At 35.9% G+C, this 22,696-nt stretch overlaps 1 protein-coding gene across 2 annotated transcripts in view; it reads right to left on the bottom strand.

Moving 5' to 3' along the window:
* Positions 1-22,696, bottom strand: part of LOC120425975 (homeobox protein PKNOX1-like) — an 81,634-nt gene that overhangs the window by 35,044 nt on the left and 23,894 nt on the right. Inside the window, exon 2 of one of the 2 annotated variants that reach the window (XM_039590630.2) lies at positions 22,022-22,049. The gene's annotated coding sequence lies outside the window, so the exon portion shown is untranslated. Of the gene's footprint in view, positions 1-16,683; positions 16,814-22,021; positions 22,050-22,696 lie in introns of those variants that run through there. The other variant, XM_039590631.2, reaches the window with a different exon arrangement.

A 22,696-nucleotide genomic window follows, 5' to 3' on the forward strand; every position in this document is an offset into this window, starting at 1 on the left:
TCGAAATCGGGCCGAAAAATCAAAGCGTTATTTTTTTAAATATTTCAAAATTTGAGAGCAATCAGCTGAAATTTTGAGTGCAGTCATCTGAAAACAATTTCTAACATGTTTCAGATCGTAAAAAATATTTTGTTAAAGTAAAACAAATATTATTTTTTTTTAAATTTATCTTTAAGTGATAAAAACTGAAAAAAATGATTTATTTTCCAGTGTACCTATTTTTCAGAAAAATCCTAAACATTACCTACAATTTTGCTCAAAACACCAAATCGATCCGTAAGTCCATTTTCACATGAAAATATTAGTGGTCATTATTTTCATGTGAATAACATGCCTATTTTGTATGAACACTTCAACGAATCATCTTTGCGGCTAACTTTGCGCAGTTGGCCTGGCCATTTAGAAAAAAAAGGATGTTGGAAGTAATCGCCCCAATATTTTCCAGGATGCTTCCGATTGACGGCGGCGCTAGGGTTAGATTAGATTAGATTATATCAGATTAGATTAGATAAGATTGGATTAGATAAGATTGGATTAGATAAGATAAGATTAGATTAGATTAGATTTGATTAGATTGGATTTGATTAGATTAGATTAGATCTTTTTCATCAAAGTTTTGTGCCCTTTTGAAATGTTAGGATCCAATTTGTGATTTTTTTAAATTTCAGCTTGAAATAGGAAATTTATCTGTCCTTATACTTTGGCCTCGTTTAGGTCCAAGTGACAATGGCTTTTTTCAAGAAAATATGACGTTATTTTGAAGAATCTAAAAATTTTAAAAAAATAATTTAAATTTATGGTTGAGTTCATTAAAATTAAGTTTATTGAAAAAATAACTCTATTTTTTCTGAAATCGGAGTACTTTCGAGTTTGTAAATTGTAAATTAAAAAAAAAATCATAACTGAAAGAAAAAAACAATCCAAAGGTCCCCATAAATGAATTTTCGTCAATAATCAAACACGGTTATGCTTGTACTATAAATTTTTAATGTTTGATGAAAAAAAAAAACATTCATTTATTTTGTCCAAATTATGAAATGAAATCATTTCAAGCTTCATCCAAAATGTTACTGCAGAACTGTAACAAAACTTGCAACATTACAAATCTTGCCTTTCCTGCATTTTTACGTTGTCCTGCAAAATTCCACGTGTTACTTCGTGGACGGAAATGACTTTACGTGAGCAAATTACATCTCTCATCCCCCTTCTTACTATAGCCAGCTTCCAGACTGAATCTATGTCTCATCAGCGTGGAAGCAAACACCACCAACACCAGAGGACATTCAGAACTACATCCCGTAAACGTAATTCAAATTACTCCAGGGGCCAGGTTGTGTGATGTGTTGGATCGCACGTTGCATATGCCGGTCTCCGGTGTGCCAACCTTAGTTTTTTTTATTCCATGTTCCATGCAATTTACTCGCTGCTAGCATAAGTTGAGGATCAGTGGGGGGAGATCTACGAGCCAGAACAGAACCAACAGAGTAAAAAAGCTGAATGTGATGAAGAGGATTAAAAAAGAGAGTACCTTATGGTGTAGTACGGCACGAGGACGACACGGTGAAACCTACCGGGACTATGAAGAACAACCACGTGGAACACGTGGCCACTACATCAGAAGCTATGTACATACACACACACACACATACACGGTTATGATGATTCTCGGACTCCATTTTTTGCTCATCCGTGAGCTGTGCTTTCACCATAATATACTCAAGATTATGACCGGCGAGTCCGTCCTCCGTCCTTTGTCCTACGACGATGACACCGCACCGAAACCCGGACAGAACGTGGTCGGTTACCGTCGAGAGACCAACCAAAGCGTCAGGGCTTCGGCTCCGGTCGACCCTGATAAAAGCATTTTGAGGTATTCAGCTTGGAGTCGGAAACATTCCCCCGTGGTACATCTTCCACACCCGACTCCATCGGTATCATCGAGAAAAGCCTTTCATTCATGAATTTGGGAATTGAGACAAGATTATCATCTCATCCCAAACCTTCCCCGTCCAACGAAATGCGTTTGGGGTTGGATGCTGTCCTCTTTTTTTGTGGCTGTGATGACAGCCGGGCACTTTTGGTGCGCCCCGTCCTCCCTCTTCGTTATCGGAGAGATTTGATACGGGGTTTTCCCCCTTGGCGGAGTGTCTCACTAAAGTCATTCAATAATCTCTGGTTGGGATTGGAGTGGGGCGGACACGCAAAAGTACACACGCACACACATTTTGAGATGTTTCTTCTGAGCTAAATGAGCAAATTTTGGTGCACGGTGGGTTTGAAGTCAGCGTTTTGATACACAGCTAAAAAAGTAATAATCCCGCTGCGTGTAAAAGGCCTGGGTGTAAAATAAATATTGCATTATTTTATACAATTTTATGTGATTTTACACCCTGAGATATAGGGACGTGGCGTTACATCGTGCTGCCACCTGGTTTTTTTAAGCGCAAGAGTGGAAAAGTGCTGAGTCATCGTCTAAAAATAGACGGCGTCCTATCTCGCCCAGCAAAATGAAGTCGATAAAGTAGTCGGTTTCGATGAGAAAAAGTGGAAAACGTGATCTAAAAATAGCGACGCCATCCCCCTATGTAGCCCATCTGTATGGGAAACCTACTTGACCGAAATGTCAGGCTCATATATACGTTTTTCCTCTCAGCTTTTCATCGGTCTGATGGCCGAGTGGGCTAAGGCGCCAGTCCTTACTATTGGTGCTGGGTTTGAATCCCGTCGGTTGCAGCTTTTTTGTGTTTGCAAAAATTTTACACGCAGTGTGTAATATTAAGTGTTTATTTTGACGAAGATGATGTGCATGCTTTTGCATGCGATTTTACCTTCGTATTTTTTGCTGTGAATGTCACCTTACTGAGGAAAAGCTATAAAATCACTAGAAAAATGAACATCTTAATTTGACCTGCTGGACCCACCTTCACGTATTGATATTGACTCAGAATCAAAAATTGAACAAATGTTTGTGTGTGTTTTTGGATGTGGATGTGTGCACCGAAATAATCTCACTCGATTATCTCGGCACTGGCTGCACCAATATCAACTGTTTTGTCTCATTCGATCCGGCTTGGGGTCCCATAAGACCCTATTGAATATTATGAAGTTTAGTAAAGTACTTCAAAAGTTATGCTATAAAACGATTCTGACTGAAGCCCGGAGATTGTTAAAAGGGTGGTTTTTGAATGAAAACCCGTTATATTTTACTTTTTTAGAAAGGTATTTAAAAGAGTCCAAAAAAATGAAGGTCTGCCAACCTTATCAAAAGTTATAAGCACTTAAGTAATATTTATACACTTTTTAGAGGCCGATTCTCGTGTATTTTGATAATTTTTTTGACCAGATCTGTCTTGCGACCCATCGTTGGATGGATAATCAAAATACCTATCCAAAGAGAACAAAAAATCTGACAACCCTATCAAAAGTTATGAACACTTAAGTGTTAATTTAACAGGTTTTGAGGAGGAATATGGAATTCTGACTAAATTTATTCACTATGTAAATGTGAGGAAGCAAGCAACCACCTAAAGATAAAGGTTTTATATCAGGAATTCAAAAAAATCGCGCATTAAATATGAAAGCTTAGTGTAGGATTTGTACCATTCCTTTTTTTTTTTTTTTTTTACTGTGAACAGACACGGACCACTGCGACACTTGCGTATCTATTGTAGTATGATCTGTTTCTCAGGTTTTCTGTTTTGCTGCTATACACAGCCTGCCGAACGATCGTCTTCCGTAGCGCTATTGTTTGAGCGAGACAGTATTTGACAAATTATTCGAGCAGTTGCCCCCTCTCATTCCCCAGACCAATCCCCCAAATGCCATGGCCACACGAGCACGAGAGACCGATCCGAGGACGTGGAGATGAGCGAGATTGAGGGGAAATCTCGTTTTTTATTTTTGACCCATCTAGAGATCGTTACCGATCATATAGCCCAATCTTCAGCTCGAATTTTGCCTGAGAGCATGTGACCGAGTCGAAAGTAGCATTTGAAGCTCTTCTCTGCGTATTGTTACAGAGTTCTTCAACGCTCAGACTCAGTCGCCAACAGATCGTCCGAGAGATTGGATGGGATGGGTTTTGGGGAGGCTTGGGACTTGACAAAGTCAATTCCCGCAGCAGCCGATATCCCCTCTCGACCGCCACCTACCCCTTTTGCCTCGCCAGATGGGTTTCAAGCCATCGACCCGTACCACTACACCACGGGAGCTCGGCATGTACTTTAGTTTGGTATTTAAAATCTTGAAATTTGACAAAGCTGCCTTCCTCACTGCCTATCAGAAATTAGGCAAACAAAAAAATCAGAAATAATTGACATCTAAAATGAAACTGTTTGGTACTAATCCACTAAAACCAAATGCCTTTAAAAGTCCGTAAATATAACTTATGTGGGTATAACTCGAGACATGGTTGGCAGATTTATGTTATAGATCTTTTTTTAATTTTAATTTTTGTATTTTTTAATCCAGCTGAAACTTTTTTGGTGCCTTTGGTATGCCCAAAGAAGCCATTTTGCATCATTAGTTTGTCCATATTATTTTCCATACAAATTTGTCAGCTGTCCACACAAAAATGATGTATGAAAATTCAAAAATCTGTATATTTTGAAGGGTTTTTTAATCGATTTGGTGTCTTCGGCAAAGTTGTAGGTATGGATAAGGACTACACTGATAAAAATGATACACGGTAAAAAATTGGGTGATTTCTAATTTAACTTTTTGTCACTAAAACTTGATTTGCAAACAAACACTATTTTATTGTTTTTATTTTCTGATCTGTTTTAGGGGACATCAAATGCCAACTTTTCAGAAATTTCCAAGTTGTGCAAAAAATCTTTGAACGAGTTATGAATTTTCAAATCAATACTAATTTTTTTTAAAAAAATCGAAATATTGGTTGCAAAAATATTGAATGTTTGGCCCTTTGCAAATTTAAGTCTTGATTTGAAAATTTTGAGAATATTGTTTCACGAATGTTTCATATTTTAACATTGTAAATTGAATCATTAGTTGCTGAAATATCGACGTTAGAAAATGGTGGGTTGTTTGGGTGAGACTTTGAAAGCATAAATTTTCCTGTTTTTAAACCTTTGCATGGCAATATCTCAGCAACGAAGGGTCGTATCAACAAAGTTCAAGAGTGCAAAATATAGAGAATTTTCTCAGCTTTTCAAACATATTTTATTCAAAAGTGGGCAAACATGTGCACTAATTTAAAAAAATAAAAGCTTCGACTATTTTCAAAAAAGTCACCTAAAAATGGCTTTAACTTGAAAACGGTGTACTTTATCAAAAGTATTGTTAGATTGCAAATTTGATTTCATATCGAAAAATGAGGTTGAAAAATTTTTGCGACCAATATTTCGATTTTTTGAAAAAATCAGTATTGATTTAAAAATTTATAACTCGGTCAAAGATTTTTTGCACAACCTGAAAATTTCTGACAAGTTGGAATTTAATGTCCTTTAAAACATATGAAAAAATAAAAAAAAATTAAAATAGTGTTTTTTGCAAATCAAGTTTTAGGCCGATGCAAATATTTTTAAATGTTTTTGTCCTTCGGCTCTGGCCGGAGTCGTAGGAGGGCAAAAAAATAAAAAAATATAAATATTAAAATAACATGCATAGTTTCAACATTTGCATGGAAAAAGTGTTTTAAAATGTATTTTACACTAGTTCAGTTGTTTTGCAATAAAAGTTTTCAAAAAATGTAAAATTTGACGAAAACTAAAATTTAAGCGAAAAAAAAACTTTAGCGATAGTAGACATCGCAAATTTTCAAAAATTCAAGAGATTTTTAAATCAACCCAAACATGCATCTGAGAGAATTGCACAAATATCATTCGATAAGTTATTTATTGATCGGGACATAATTTTCATTCATTCAAGACTTCGAAAAAGTACACGAATATCACTTAAGTGGTCATAACTTGATGCAGTGTTGCCAGATCTTCTATGCGTTAGACTCGTTTGGAAGGTCTTTCGATAACCAATCCAACGATATACGTAGGATGATTGATCCGGGCATAGTTTTCATACATTTACGAGAGATCTGTCTCTTTTTTTACTATTCAAGAAACATATTTATCTTTCCGCATCTTTGTTTTTTTTAATTTGAAAATCCGTCCACAGTGAGTTGGACTTTGCCTTTTTTCGCCAACGTGGAAGTTTAGGTGTTAAGCATGAGGAAAAAGTTTCTAATAAAATATTTTTTCCATCTACCGAAACCCCACCGTGTCGTTGTTGACATCAACCCCTCTTTCGCTGGGGATCCCCTAGAAGCTAATACCGAAAGAAATGAGTTTAATTCTACCCCAACTCCTCCCAGAAGCTGTTGGAAGCATGTATTTTGTTTCGGCTCCGTTTCTCCGTTGTCTACGCTGCTGTCGAACCCAAAACTAAGAACCTTCTGAACCGGCTAAAGAAGAAAAAAAATCCTGATTATATTTTGCAGAAAGCGTGTGTTTGGGAAAAACTTTCAATTTCACGGCGAACCCCCCAACCACCCCAGAAAGGTTCGGTATCGAAATTATGATGAGCCCCGAAGAAACAAACTAAGCCCAATTTTTCCTGTGACTTTTCCCTCCTTCTTGGTGGAACGTTTGAATTTCGCACGCAAGAGTCGACTTCATATATTTTGCTATTGGAAGAGTTTTGGGGGTGGTGGTGGTGGGAGAAGGGCTTTTAATCTAGGGGTGGTGGTTGGATTTAATAAATTTCATGCTTTTGCCTGCTCAACCGATCCACCCCCGGCACTACTAATGCAATATTTGAAGATTTTTGCTACCAAATTATTCGGGCAGGGTCTGCGGGAAAAGCGTGGGAGGTGCTCCCATAATTGAACCGTGCGAATCATCAAAACTGAAGTTTCACTAATTGGATAATCGAAAAAAGCCGGTGACGTAATTGAATGTTTGTCCTGAAGGGGGAGAAATAATCTCATTTTTACGTAGAATTAAATGAATTTGAAACATTTTAAAGCTTGAAAATAAGGTATCAACTGTGAGTTGCTAGATAATGTACAACCGACGTATTTTTGCGAGGTGGGACAACCTCATGAACACAATTTCGATAGGTTTGGTGCGAGGTGAGACGCTACGTATAAGCGAATATTATGACATTTTTGCCAGCCCGACGAACCCACACGAATACCAACCTAATGTCTAGTAGCGAGGTGAGACGCCCGCATAGGCTTGAACTTTTTCAAGGTGAGACGCCTGCACCATTAAGAATTCAAGTTTTGATTAGTAGTGGGTCGGCCACCTGAAAATAAACAATTTTTTGTCAGTCTCACGAGTCCGCGTGTACATAAACCCGGTGTTTTGCTGTGAGGTGGGACACCTGCCTCAGTACAAACTTGATGTCATGAGTTGGGACGCCGTTTGATGCCTTTGTCACGAGGTGGGACGCCTGCATTAACTCGAAAGCGACAGCTTTGGTCGAATTCGTAGTCTTTGTGCAAGTCCCAAGAGCCCAAATAAACATAAACTTGTTGTGAGGTGGGACGCCTTATTGAAGATGAAACTTAATGCCTTGCTGCGATGTAAAACGCTTCGCTTGAGTAAGATATTTACGTTTAGATTCGGGGTGGTGGGACACCCACCTAGCCACGAAATAGATATTTTGTAGCGAGGTGGGACAACCACATTAACACGAAATTTGTGACTGCTTATGACGTTTCATGATACCGCTGAGTGGGACGCCCGCAAAAATTAAATGATGTCCCACCTATCCACTTGAATACGAATTTTATAGCTTTGTAGGTTGGAAGGTGGGACGCCTGCATTATCTCAAAATCGATAGCTTCTGTTCGAAGTGGGACGCCCACTGAACTTTTGACGTTTTGCTAGCCCGACGAGCACACTTGTACAAAAACATGCCTTGCGAAAAGGTGGGACGCCCGCATAAATACGAACCTAATAAATAGTTGCAAGGTGGGACATCCACCTTATCAAGCTGATTTTTAGATTTATGGTGGAATTTATTGTTGGAGGTGGGACACCCACATGTAAATTTATGCCAAACAATTGCGTGTCTCACCCAGTCGGCCTGGGTTTGATCCCAGAAGGTCCCGGTGGCAAATTTTGAGACGAGATTTGTCTGATCACGCCTTCCGTCGGACAGGGAAGTAAATGTTTAACCTAGTGGTTAGGTCGTTAGTTCAGTCCAGGTGTAGGAGTCGTCTCCCTGGGTCCTGCCTCGGTGGAGTCGCTGGTAGGCAGTTGGAATCACAATCCAAAGGTCGTCAGTTCGAATCCCGGGGTGGATGGAAGCTAAGGTGTAAAAAGAGGTTTGCAATTGCCTCAACAATCAAGCCTTCGGACACCTAGTTTCGAGTATGAATCTCGCAATCGAGAACGCCAAGGCAATGCTGTAGAGCGAATAATTTGATTTTGAATTGCGTGTCTCGATGTCTTGTTTGTTAGCAAGGTGGGACGCCGACAAAACTAAAGCTTGGTGTCTTTCGACTATGTGGAACGCCCGGATAATTACAAAGCTAATAAATTGTTGCAAAGTGGGACATTAACTTCAATACGAATTTTATTGAAAGGTGGGACGTCCCTAAGAATGTCAACTGTAGATATTTAGCTAACTTTTGCAAGGTGAGACACCCGCATGAATACGAGCTTGATGTCCAAATGCTATGTGAGACGTTCTCGTGATTACAAACTGATTTTTCAAAGATAGAGACGAGACACTTCCAACGGACGTTATGCTTTGCAGTAGGGTGGGACGCCCACAGAAAACGAACCTTATGCGTTGAACACAAATCTGATTTCCTTTTTTTTTGAGCTGATGTCTTGTTGAGGTGGGACGCCCACAGAAAAACTTAATCGAAGTCTAGTTTTCGAGCTGGGACGCCCACATGAATACGAGCTTGATTTCTTAGTTTGATGTGAGACACTTACCAAGTTACGGACTTGATGATCTGTTGTGAGACAGAACGTTGTAGAAAAACATTCAGGATGTTCAGGATTTATGTCTCGTTATTGAGGTGGGACACCCCATGAATACGAACTTGAATTCCAATTGCTATGTGAGACGCCCTCGTAAATTCGATTATGATTTACTAGTTTGATGTGAGACGCTTGAAAATAGGAACTTGATACTTTGAAGTGTGGTAGGACGCCCACAGAAAATCGAAATTGATTCATTGACGCCCGCAACTTGATGTCCAATTGATATGTGAGACGCCATCGTAAACTCGGGCTCAATGTCTTAGTTCAAAGTGAGACGCTTAAAAAATACGAACCTGATGTTTTTCTGTGAGGTGGTACACCTATAGTAAAATGAACTTGATTGAGGTCTAGTTTTCGAGGTGGGACGCCCACATGAATACGAGCTTGATGTCCAAATGTTTTGTGAGACGCCCTTATGAATTCGAGCTTGATTTCTTAGTTTGATGTGAGACACTTACCAAGTTACGAACTTGATGATCTGTTGTGAGGTTTTCAAGGTGGGACACCCACATGTATACGAACTTGATATCCAATTGCTATGTGAGACGCTTACAAAAATAGGAACTTGATGTTTTGTTGTGAGGTGAGACGCCCACAAAAGAAATGAGCTTGACTCATTGAACAAAACCTTGACGGCTAGGTTCCGAGGAAGGTCGCCTCCATGAACAATAATTCATTGCGTGGTGGGACGTCCGCTTGAATTAAACTTGACTTCAAGGTGGGTAATCCACTTAAAATCATCCCTATGTCAACCTAATGTCTTGTTGTAAGGTGGGACGCCAACATGGACACGATATTGATGTTTTGTTACGATGTGGGACAACCGCATGAACAAGGCTATTTGCAAAGCAAAAATAAACAAAGAGTTGAGATTGCTGAAACTATAAATAGTTCGCTCAGAAACCACCACTGAACCTTCAACGGCAAAGTTCACCGATTCCACAATCAAGTGCAGCTCATTTCCTAGTCCCGTAATTGCTTTCTCCAACTCAAAACAGCTGATAAGAGCTGCTAAGTTGACTTAACCTACCGCAAAGCGCGCGCTCATCATCTATCACAACTCTCATCAGGTAGCGCAGGGGAACAAACATTTCATCGACACACTACACGACACAGTAATTCCCACTAATTAAACGCCAATAAAAGATTTATAGCCCCAGGCGAGTGGCCGGTGGCGCGTCGATTTTACGATTTGCTTATAGCATTTTTATGGCTCGAACGCGAACCGCGGTAGCAGTGCCACTAAAGTGTTTGACGTGCAATTGAGAATTCAATCACAGCTGATTGTTTTGAGAAATTTTTTAGTGTTGAAGTTTTGCGGCACGTGTGGCTTGTAGAATTTAGATGCGATCGTAAAGATAGGGGAATGAAACTTTTACACCTTTTAAATTGGCAGTTTGCATACATTTTCTAGTTGTTGAATACGAATTAGCAAGGTTACCTAGTAAAAAAATCGACTCAATCAACATCATCAGTTCGTTCGTAAAATGTAATTAGGCCATAAATTAATGATTCAAAACTCAATCAAGTGCCGAAAAAAGTCCTTTCAAGTCGAAATGAAGTCATTCTCGGCAGCCCAGAACCACTTAATCATCCATTTTTCGTACAAAAACCCCCAGCTCCAGAGCACACCGCAACACACGTGGCTTTTATATATAAACACGGATTGCGTGCGAGAAAATCGGTGCAAAATTTATGTTTTTAGTAGTGCCTCGGGAAAACTCGCCACACAAAAACCCATCTTTTGACGGTGGCAAGTAACTCTGTGTGTATTATGGCGAGCACATTTACCATATTTACCGACACTGCTGATGATGATGAAGTGGTGCGCGCGAAAGGGAGTACCAACAAAAAACACGTAAACCAGCCCAAGCCAAAAGGTTATAATTTACACCTTTCTTGTGAGCTGCCGCCACTACAACTCTTGCTCCTTCAAAACGGCAGCAATCACCATAATTTCACACCCTCCGGGTGGCTATTGATTTAAATAAATAATCATTATGTCCCGGTTCGGAGCAGGAGGCACACTACAAACCAAGGAGTGAGGATGGTATCATCACACCGTCTTCGTCTCGGCTGTTGGCATGAATCAAATTGATAGCTATTAAATTAACTATCACCATTATCATTAGCTTGATGTGCGTCCCTACATGGCTTCTCATGTTTTATGACCCGAAGGGCGGCCGGCCCAGGTAAAACTTGTGGCGGTACTTTGTGTTGGTGCGAAGATAGTCGGGGCACTTGTCGTTGTTTAGGGAGGGCCCTAATTGGCATAAATCAACAGGAAACAGTCAGGTTTTCAAGAAGATACCTTCGTCGCAACTTTTTTTTTCTAAGCGGTATGAAGCATGTACATTGAAAAGTGACTGTTTGTGTTCTCAGTTTGTTTGATCATCAGTCTTAGACGTTCATCAAACTTTAAAACATCTTATACATACTAGAGTATCACAAAATGATTTTTGGTGGGCATTCAGGGGTTTGTTCCGGTGGACATACTGAGTTCAAATCCAAAATATGAGCTTGATTGGACGTTACAGGAGCTGGCGCTTTGCATTTGAATTTTAAGTGGGATTTAAACCGTAAAAAAGATTTTTTGAAAAATCTCCATTTTTGAGGCATTTTGGCCACTGAAGCGTTTATTTTCAACATCACTGGCGTGTAGGCCAGATCCTTGCGCATCTTTTGCTATTTATAACATTGAAGTTTGGAGCACCCTGATGCTGGCACCGATTTTTCGAAAAAAAATGCCAAACTTTGAAGGTTTGTACCGAGCTTCAGGGTGCTCCAAACTTCAATGTCATATATACTAAGACATGCGCAAGGATCTGGCTTACACTCCATTGATGTTGAAAATAAACGCTTCAGTGACCAAAGTGCCTCAAAAATGGAGTTTTTTTAAATCTATTTTTACGGTTTAAAATTGAAGGGCAAAACGCCAGCTCCTGTTACGTCCAATCAAGATCATATTTTAGGTTTGGGCTCAGTATGCCCACCGGAACAAACCCCTGAATGCCCGCCAAAAGACATTTTTGTTACACTCTAATATAAGGTATGTGAAAAAATAAAATTGAAAATTTTGAGATCGAGATCGATTAGGACATACAATGGTACCGAAATTTTTCCAATTCTAGCCAAATCTTATTATCTGTGTATTATCGTTTATCCTAAATATGAGCACAGTAAAAAAATATATATATTGAAAACAAGGAAATTAATTGTACTTTATAGAAAGGACTAATTTTGGCTTGTAAGCAACAGAACTTAAAAAACTTATATATTGAAGGAATTCAAAAAATTCAGGAAATTTAAGTAACTTTATGAAATTTAAGAAATTCAAAATTTCCAAGAAGTTAAGAAATTTGAAAAATTTAAATATTTTCACAAGATACAAACAATCCATAAAACCTTATAAAATTCAAATAATTTGAAAAAACCTGCTTTCAAAATTTGAAAGAGCTGAATTTTTGTTTGTAAATTCGGAAAATTATGACAATTTTATAAAATAAAAAAAATCAGACCACCCAGGTTTTTTGTGGTCTCTTTTTCAAGTTTCTGCTTAATAAAATTTAAGAAATTAAAATGAAACATTTAAAAATATTCTAGATATCCAAGAAATTCAGGAAATTTCAACAAAAAGTAATTCTTGCTAAGGTGACAAGAAACATTAGAAACTAATCCCGTTTTAAAGAAAATAATCTTGTTTCTTAAAAAAATGTGAGTTATTAAGATTATAAAGCTTATCACATTTTTTTTGAGGAATAGAAAATAAATAAAAAATGAGGATTTTAATTAAGTCCAAGATTTTTAGGAAGCAACGAAGTAAAATTTGAAAAAGACAAGAAATAAAAAAAATAATTTGATGGAATTCAACTGATTCAATTAAGTTTAACAAGTTTGAGAAATCGAGAAATTCAAAGAAAAATATAGAATAAAAAAAAACCATAGAAATTCCAGACATTAAAAAATCAATAAAATTAAGAAACTTAAATGATTTAACAAAATTTATAATAAATGCAAAATTTATCAAATTAAATTAAAATTAGCAAATGTTTTTGAACATGGATTTTATAATTTTTAATGATTTTGTGTGTGTTTATGAACAAACAATGCTCCAGTTATGTTTTAAACTTTATTTTTTAAATATTTCTGTGAAATTTTTCTTTTTGATATTTAAAATATGAATATTTTTCTTCCAAAATTTGTGGAGGGGGAGCACAATGCATGGGCTGCCCCTCTCGCATAATTTTGAGATGGGCAAAAAGTACCGTGCCCCCCCAGAGTCGGCGCCCCTGTTTTCTAACATTGAAAATCTGACGAGTGGCTGCTGAGTTTTTTTAAAATTTATTCTGCAAGGCTGTATCTCAGCAACTAGTGCGTCCATCCCAGGGTTACCCGGACACAATCCCTGGGAATTCCCGAATCTCTGAAGAAATTGTTTTGTTCTGGTTTTGATTGAAAAACATACATATTTAAGTCCTAAAATACAGATTTGGTTGTAGACAAAGTGGAACAGTTGAATACTACGTAATTGATAGGATTTTAAAGTCATGCAATGCTCAAGTCTTTGAATATTTTTCATGTAATTATATACGTATATAAATGTTAATTAAATCGTAATAATTTGTGATATTTTATAGATACTTAGGTACCGGAATCTGGGGCGAATAAAGAAATAAGTCATATTTGTTGTAGTGACCGGGAAAAATGGCTGCCCTATCAGCAACTAATTTTCTGATTTTTTAATTCAAAAAACAAAAGTTATAGAGAATTTTCTCAGCTATTCGCAAAGGATATTATCAGAAACGGGCAAAGATGGACACTATTTTATTCCATGTACCCATTTAACTGAATAGAAATAAACTCTGAAAAGATAAAAAAAAAATAAAAAAATGCACATCTTGAAAACCATTTGAAGAAACACAGCAAAAAATCCGATGGTAAAATCGCATGCACATCTCCTTTGTGAACAAAAGCATGTAATATTGTATGAGATAACGTGTACACAAAAAGCATATACTGAAGAAAAAAAAACAGGCCTGCTCACCCCAAAAAATAAGATCATTCCGGTGAGAGTCATATTAAGATTACCACGTTCGCGGCCCAACCCTCTCGGCTATCTCGCCGCTATTTATATTGTTGGATCTTCACCGATGTAACTGTAGGTTCCCCCTACACCGTATCCAGTAAACACAGTATACGACGGTACATGCTTTTTGTTTACACGTTTTCTCATACATATTACATGCTTTTGCATGCGATTTACACAGATTTTTTTTTACTGTGAACAAAACATAAGTGGAAATGAACAATTTCAAGCATTCAAGTTTATTAGTTGATCAATGAGGTTAAAATGTTCAAATATGCGCAAATCAATGAAACCCTGCATCACTTCATGAAAGTTAAAAAATGAATGATAATTCTAATATTCCAGACATCACTGTTTTCTCATATTTCAGCCACATTCTTAACCAAACCAATATTTATGTAAAACCAAAAGACCTTGTACGATACACAGACAGGCAGGCAGCAAGTGTTGTTCACCAAAACACCAAAAGATCTCTTCGAACCAAAAGTTCCATCAACTTTTTCCTGTGAAGGTTCAAACCGCGCGCTCTAACACACACACACATCACCCCGGAGAAACTCAGCTCACAGCTCAACGTGGAGAAGGTACATATTTTCTATATTAAAGGTAACATTTGCGTTTTATTGCAGTTTTCGCTCGCTTTTACATCTCGCGCGCAGCAGCTTTTCCCCCTTTTTTCCGATGTGTTTTTCCCTTGGAACATGGGAAAACTCCGAAAAAGTCGAGCAAAAAAAGAAGAACCTTTCTCAGCAGTTTGTAACACGAGGACACGTTATGCTGATCCTGAGCTACACTATCTATTGTTTCGTGTCTTCTTGAGGTTTTCAACGGGACACACTGACTAAGCAAAAGCAGAGTTGCTTCATCATCGTCAGAGGGAGGGCGACAGCAGCGTGTCAGTAGATGTGAGTAGCATTAGTAAACGTTAGTTCTCTTTCGCAAAAATCAACACAAACTGTAACAAACTAAGGTGGTCTCGGTCTTCATATGTTCTGCTTAGGCGTCATCCATAAAGTATGTCACGCTAAAATCGGCCAAAATTAACCCCCCCTCCCCCCTATGTCACACTTTGTCACGCTGGCTCTGACCCCCCCTCACAAAGTACGTCACGTTTTGTCGGACCCCCCCCCCTCCGCACTATCTTGTTTTTTGTACAATTTTACACAGTAAAAAATCATGGTAATATTACATCTGGGAAGGGGTACATCTTTTATGTCAGAAAAAATGTGTAATTTTACCTCTGAAAATGAGTAATTTTACCACTTTTCTGGTGTAATGACACTTTTTGAGTCTAAATTGAGGTAAACATTGTTTTACTGTGTGGCATGATTCATAAAAAGGATGATTTTGAAATTTGGAATTCATTCGAGAGTGTTTTTAATTTTTACAGGTTGCGTTTGGATTTTTTAAATTTTGTTCAATGTTTAGTGATAAAAATCACCATTACAGTTTTTTGAAGCACATTAAATCTATCATCAAAAACTCTGTTTCATAAAGCCTTGAATCGTGTTTGATTTATGAGTAAAAGTTATCAAACATTAAATTTTTAAAGCTATATTTAAAAAAAAAGTTCAATATTAAATAAATAGTCTAGCGTGACGTCACAGTCTCACGTACCCCCCCTCTCCCCCTTGTCACACTTTGTCACACTTACGACAACCCCCCCTCCCCCCCTAGAGCGTGACGTACTTTATGGATGACGCCTTAAAGAATTTTAGAGTATTGGATTTATGATTTTAGGTATAACATTCATGTATTTTCTAAATTTTAAGTTTTATTTCAGTTTTATCAAAATTTTATAAATTTCAAATTGTGTAATGTTTGTTTTAATAACTTTGAGTAAATGATAAAAACAACTACTTTTGTTGTTGTATTCAATATCTCGAATTCTACTCAAAAAATAGAGTGTGTGTATGAGTGATCCTGATGCGTTCCAGCTCATCTCAACTCTTCCAATTTAAAACTAGCAGATGGGGGACAAAACTTCCCTTTCCCTCTCCACACGAGGGACTAGTTTATGCTAGCTTTCCCTTTTTCCATTTTTTTTTTTTTGCATTTTGGAATTCAATCGTTGTCGTCGAAGGGACACACGATAGAATCAACTTGCTCGTGCTCTGTTATCATGTCTCGTGTGTCCTTTTCTCCCTCGCCACCGATGATAGCAGAAACAAAAATGGCGCCTTCTTTGGACGCTGTGGCGTCAAAAGTGTTTTGAAAGAAACGCTCGTGTCTCTTATCATGTTTTTTTTTCAACTTACAAAGACCGGCAGGGAAAGCATAGTGAAAGTAAAACGGAGATGATTGGAAGTTTTGGGGTTTCTTAAAGTTGGAACAGTCTTTAAAGCTTCGTACTCTTTTGACCGAATAAACTTTTAAATCCACACAAACTCTCAAAACAGCAAAACAAATTTTTACAGCATACAAAAAACTAGATTAAAAACAATTTCAAAATTCAAACGAAAAATAAAAGTCATGCTTGTGCTTGAGCAATCTTCTACTTTGTTTGAATTTTCTACTGGACTCATTAGTAATCGTTGCTACGCATTCTCTCTTTTCATTTCCCATGGAAACTTACAAAAACCTTATTTATTCAAGAAAAATCAATTACAAATATCAACAAAGAAAAAAAAAACTTACAATGTCTAATGCAAGAATCCGTTTTAAACAAGTTAAAAACTCATACAAATCACTTTTATAACACGCACAAAACAAACGGTTGCAGCTCAGCACTAGCAAATATTGACAGGCAGCCGGGCACTTAACTGGGTCCAATAATTAGCTGATGAGGTTACTCGTGCGGAGCTTATCGTCGGGCTTATCGCGCCGCACCGAGAATGTCGTGGAAGTATTTTTATTGGACGACATTACCATAGACAAACAGATGTTTACAATGCCAACAGGAAAAATAACTTACATTTTCCTAAAAACCGATCGGTATAGCGATGAGGACATGTTCTTCATCATTATTATGAAGATTGGATAAATAAAACTTCACTTGGCATCTTGATGTCAAAGAAAATTTTATGGTTTTGTTAAGATAATGTTTTTGTGGGTTAATTTTGGGATAAAAACATTAAACAAATATTGGAATTGACCATAAGAATAAATCAATGTGTTGAGGAAAATTCAAGTAATATTATGCATTTTTACAAAGTAAATCAGTTTTTTAAATGCAAAATTTAATTAAATTAGGCCCTTAAAGACCGCAATATTTAGAAGAAAAAAAAACGCAGTAATAGCATCCCCATGGTTTATATTTATATATTTAGGATGTTTTTTTGCGAAGCCTGGTGTAATTTTACTTTGGGTCTTTGCTTTAGAGCAGTTCTCTAGGATTTCGGTCATTCGATTTTTTTTGTATTTTTTAATCCGACTGAAACTTTTTTGGTGCCTTCGGTATGCCCAAAGAAGCCATTTTGCATCATTAGTTTGTCCATATAATTTTCCATACAAATTCGGCAGCTGTCCATACAAAAATGATGTATGAAAATTCAAAAATCTGTATCTTTTGAAGGAATTTTTTGATCGATTTGGTGTCTTCGGCAAAGTTGTAGGTATGGATACGGACTACACTGGAAAAAAATAATACACGGTAAAAAAAATTTGGTGATTTTTTTATTTAACTTTTTATCACTAAAACTTGATTTACAAAAAAACACTATTTTTAATTTTTTTTATTTTTTGATATGTTTTAGAAGGCATAAAATGCCAACTTTTCAGAAATTTCCAGGTTGTGCAAAAAATCACTGACCGAGTTATGAATTTTTTAATCAATACTGATTTTTTCAAAAAATCGAAATTTTGGTCGTAAAAATTTTTCAACTTCATTTTTCGATGTAAAATCAAATTTGCAATCAAAAAGTACTTTACTGAAATTTTGATAAAGTGCACCGTTTTCAAGTTATAGCCATATTTAAGTGACTTTTTTGAAAATAGTCGCAGTTTTTCATTTTTTTAAATTAGTGCACATGTTTGCCCAGTTTTGAAAAAAATATTTTTGAAAAGCTGAGAAAATTCTCTATATTTTGCTTATTTGGACTTTGTTGATACGACCTTTAGTTGCTGAGATATTGCAATGCAAAGGTTTAAAAACAGGAAAATTGATGTTTTCTAAGTTTCACCCAAACAACCCACCATTTTCTATCGTCAATATCTCAGCAACTAATGGTCCGATTTTCAATGTTAATATATGAAACATTTGTGAAATTTTCCGATCTCTTCGAAAAAAATATTTTTGGAATTTTCAAATCAAGACTAACATTTCACAAAGGCCAAACATTCAATATTACGCCCTTTTAAAATGTTTGTCTTGATTTGAAAATTCCAAAAATATTTTTTTCGAAAAGATCGGAAAATTTCACAATTGTTTCATATATTAACATTGAAAATCGGACCATTAGTTGCTGAGATATTGACGATAGAAAATGGTGGGTTGTTTGGGTGAAACTTAGAAAACATCAATTTTCCTGTTTTTAAACCTTTGCATTGCAATATCTCAGCAACTAAAGGTCGTATCAACATAGTCCGAATAAGCAAAATATAGAGAATTTTCTCAGCTTTTCAAAAATATTTTTTTCAAAACTGGGCAAACATGTGCACTAATTTAAAAAAATGAAAAACTGCTACTATTTTCAAAAAAGTCACTTAAATATGGCTATAACTTGAAAACGGTGCACTTTATCAAAATTTTAGTAAAGTACTTTTTGATTGCAAATTTGATTTTACATCGAAAAATGAAGTTGAAAAATTTTTACGACCAAAATTTCGATTTTTTGAAAAAATCAGTATTGATTAAAAAATTCATAACTCGGTCAGTGATTTTTTGCACAACCTGGAAATTTCTGAAAAGTTGGCATTTTATGTCTTCTAAAACATATCAAAAAATAAAAAAAATTAAAAATAGTGTTTTTTTGTAAATCAAGTTTTAGTGATAAAAAGTTAAATAAAAAAATCACCAAATTTTTTTTACCGTGTATTATTTTTTCCAGTGTAGTCCGTATCCATACCTACAACTTTGCCGAAGACACCAAATCGATCAAAAAATTCCTTCAAAAGATACAGATTTTTGAATTTTCATACATCATTTTTGTATGGACAGCTGCCGAATTTGTATGGAAAATTATATGGACAAACTAATGATGCAAAATGGCTTCTTTGGGCATACCGAAGGCACCAAAAAAGTTTCAGCCGGATTAAAAAATACAAAAATTAAAATTGAAGAAAAAAGACCGATTTCGTAGAGAATTGCTCTTTAGTTCTGTCAGGTTGATCATTTCACGATTAGGACATTACACTAAACACTTTCTTAATAAACCATATAAAAATAAAATTATCTTATTACACAAATTTACCAGAACAAAAAGAGCAGCAAAAACCTTTAACATTGCAAAAAGTATTAATTGTATTTTAACTAGGGTGTCCAATTTTCCCGGGTTTTGAATTTCCTTGGAAAAAGGAAAAAATATTTTTGAAATCCTGGGATTCCGGGAAATTTTGAAACAGTCATAACATCTATGTTTTCAATATATTGAGTATAAAATCATAGAATTAGTTCAAAAATATCAATTGGTGATAATCTACACTTCAATTTACAGAAGGTCAGCAGTTTACATATGAGCAGTTCTCTACGGAATCGGTCTTTTTTCTTTAATTTTAATTTTTGTATTTTTTAATCCGGCTGAAACATTTTTGGTGCCTTCGGTATGCCCAAAGAAGCCATTTTGCATCATTAGTTTGTCCATATAATTTTCCATACAAATTTGGCAGCTGTTCAAATTCAAAAATCTGTATCTTTTGAAGGAATTTTTTGATCGAGTTGGTGTCTTCGGCAAAGTTGTAGGTATGGATATGGACTACACTGAAAAAAAATGCTACACGGTAAAAAAATGTTGGTGATTTTTTATTTAACTTTTTGTCACTAAAACTTGATTTGCAAAAAAACACTATTTTTAATTTTTTTATTTTTTGATATGTTTTAGAGGACATAAAATGCCAACTTTTCAGAAATTTCCAGAATGGGCAAAAAATCTTTGACCGAGTTATGATTTTTTGAATCAATACTGATTTTTTCAAAAAATCGAAATATCGGTCGCAAAAATTTTTCAACTTCATTTTTCGATGTAAAATCGAATTAGCAATCAAAAAGTACTTTAGTGAATTTTTGATAAAGTGCACCGTTTTCAAGTTATAGCCATTTTTAGGTAACTTTTTTGAAAATTGTCGCAGTTTTTCATAAAAAAAAAGAAAAATATAAAAATAATAGATAAATAATGATAAAATTTTGAAAATTGTATTCAGAAACTCTATAGCACTTGCAAATAAATATTAAAAGTTCAAATTTTACTTATGACAGTGAGATCAGGAAAAACATTGCATTAAAAATCACCCAATAAATATTCCTTAAACAAAAAATAGATTGTTCAAGGTATTGATTATCTCCAAATCGTATAAAACTAGAAAAATAATTCATCTTACAGAATTCCAGGTAGTAATTATTGATCAGCACGACTGAGTGTTTCTAGCATATGCGGCGAGTTTAGCTAATTTAGGTAATCTCAAATACTCAAAACTTTAAAATTCGATATTTCTGAAACGAAACATATTTCTTTCTGTCGATAAGTGATTCTTATGTAAAATTGGACGGGGAATACGATGGTGAAGTCAGATTTAAAAAATAAATGGGGCTGTTTTGAGATACGGCCATTTAAAGTTTTCAATTGCGCAATACAGGTAGAAAAAATATTTTAATCTAAATTTTGATCACGGAAATGGATTCTACGTCCAATTTCCTTCAAAATTGAGTCCAAGACCGACCTTCTAAGATTTGTGGTTCCTGAACTATCACCCTTTGAAACTAGGAGGTTTGCTCAAAAATCGCCAAAAAGTCGATTTTTTTGGGAGGTTACAAAAATGGAGGGGGTGGTCCGATTTGGATGAAATTCGGGATTTTTGCATGTTTTGATAGTCTCAACAGCTCTGCCAAATTTGAGCAGAATCGGAGATGGTAATTTTCAAATTTGCATTTTTTCTTGCACACTTCAGGTGGAATGACCCATATGCTGAATAAAAATTATAATGTTTTCCAATTTCAGAATAAAATTTGATATTTTTTTTCCAATTTTGGGAATTCCGGGACAAATTATAAAAAAAAATCCCGGGATTCGGGAATTCCCGGTTTTGGAAAAATCCCGGGTTTTTTGTCCCGGGAATTCCCGCGATGGACGTACTAATTTTATATAAGATATTCCAAGCTATTAAACCATTTTTTATGCTCCGATATAATTCCATGAAATTTGCTGCTTCGAAATTATGGCATTGAGACTGCTTGTTTCATTTTTTATACTGTACCTTAAGTTTAAAATTAGTTTGTATTTTAAATATTTTCTCTGCCTCGACAATGGGCCTGCAAAACTGAATATAAAATGTTATTTTTGATAGCTTAATTTTAGATTGTTTTTTTTTTTTTTTTCACATGGAAGAAGTCTGCCTGCACAATTTTAATTTTAACACTCAAATTTTATCCAATTTGATCAACTCCGTAATAAGTGATAGAAAAATACGTATGAAATCTCGTTTTTTTGCAGGGCTGGAAGGACTTAAAAAATGTAATTTATGTTACTTAAATCATAATTTTTTAATAATTTTCGCGCAGAAAAAAATATGTTTTTTTTTACCTTTCGAGAAACTTTTTATTTTCTTATCTGAGTAATTTTTATACGAGTGGCTACCAACTAATTCAACCAAACTGATAAGCTGCGATTTGGTTTTCAGTGCGATGATGAAATTCTCTGATTTCTCGAGACAGAATGGTGCAGTTTGGACGCGATATCGCCAAAATTGATTCAATCAAATGGGTGGGATTCCCTAAGAGAATCGATTTGTCATTGTTTGGACATGTTATCGATTCTAATTTGGCAATGGATGATTGAGTTTATAAAAATGGTGTTTCTGTATTTGCTTCCAAGTTGTTACTTACCAAAATACTTATGTTGAGTTGTTTTTATCTGTAAATAAACAAAACACGAGCGTTATTAAAAATTTGAAAATCTTGCTGAGAAAATATTGCATTTTTTCTTTATTATTAAGCAAATCATCATTCTTTAATGACCTTTCTCGTTAGCTCATCATCTTCCTCGGCAAACAAAAATATTTCATCCGGAAGTCAACGACATCGTTATGGTTCTGGAACCAGTTCTTTTTTTTCCTCCTGCATTACACCATCTCAAAAGAAACCTCCGGTTGGACAGGTTCCAAAAGCGCGGTTCTCAGAAAAGTGCACCGCATTAAATATTCCAACTCTTTTACCCCGCGCGCTAGCAGCACTTTTCAACAAATTATAATTTCTCCATTAACTTAACTCGGCTATAAAGATCGATATTTATTTATTGTATTGTGGCGGTGCAATTAAGGAAATCCATTTTCCGCTCCCCCTCCCTTCCCCAGGAGATTATCCCGAAAATTTCGCTTCGGGAGGCAAAATTGGACTCGATTAAAATTCGATTTAATCGCCGTTTTATGATGGCCGCGGCTGCAAATGAAGTCCCTGTCGCGAGCGAAGACTCTGGAAAAAAAAGCGCAACAACTTTGCTTCAAATTTCGAGGAGAAAAAAAAGAGAGGAGAAAATCCTTGGCCGTTAAAATGAGTCAACGA

The sequence above is a fragment of the Culex pipiens genome, chromosome 3 (assembly GCF_016801865.2).
Source record: "Culex pipiens pallens isolate TS chromosome 3, TS_CPP_V2, whole genome shotgun sequence".
Lineage (NCBI taxonomy): Eukaryota > Metazoa > Arthropoda > Insecta > Diptera > Culicidae > Culex > Culex pipiens.